The sequence below is a fragment of the Pteropus vampyrus genome, unplaced genomic scaffold (assembly GCF_000151845.1).
Source record: "Pteropus vampyrus isolate Shadow unplaced genomic scaffold, Pvam_2.0 Scaffold412, whole genome shotgun sequence".
Classification (NCBI taxonomy): Eukaryota; Metazoa; Chordata; class Mammalia; order Chiroptera; family Pteropodidae; genus Pteropus; species Pteropus vampyrus.
This window is the reverse complement of record NW_011889193.1, coordinates 394,335-394,827: the sequence shown is the minus strand read 5'-3', so window position 1 is coordinate 394,827 and position 493 is coordinate 394,335.

Genomic DNA, 493 nt, shown 5'->3' with positions numbered 1-493 from the left:
GAGACGCGTCCACGTTTATTTCCTACACGTTTTCCCCAACGCGTCTCGGCGAGGGCGAGGGTGAGGGCGAGGGCGAGGCGGGCTGCTCCCACGCGTGCTCGCCACCTGCAGAGTCCCCCTAACCCCAAGTGCTGTCGACACGCCTGGAAGACACGCCGACGGTCCCTGCATGGTGCTCCCCAGGGTAGTCGCTGAGGTCAGACGGAAGGGCGACGCCTCAGGGGAGGAGACTCAGAACCTTCTAGCAGGATGCCGGGGGTCAGGCCCCCTGTTTAGTTAGAAACGGCACCGTCCGCACGACCCGTAATTGTGAGAGTCACTGCTCTAGGGACTGACGGGGGCAGCAGGGGAGTGACTTCGTTAAACTGTGACCTTATCCGGAAAGCCGTGAAACCCGAGATTATGTGGGGACTGTCCCCAGGGTAGCGCCCAGGTTGGCCGTTTGCTGGACACCCGGGGCGGGGGCGGGAAGAACCGTGGTCTGTGGCCAGCG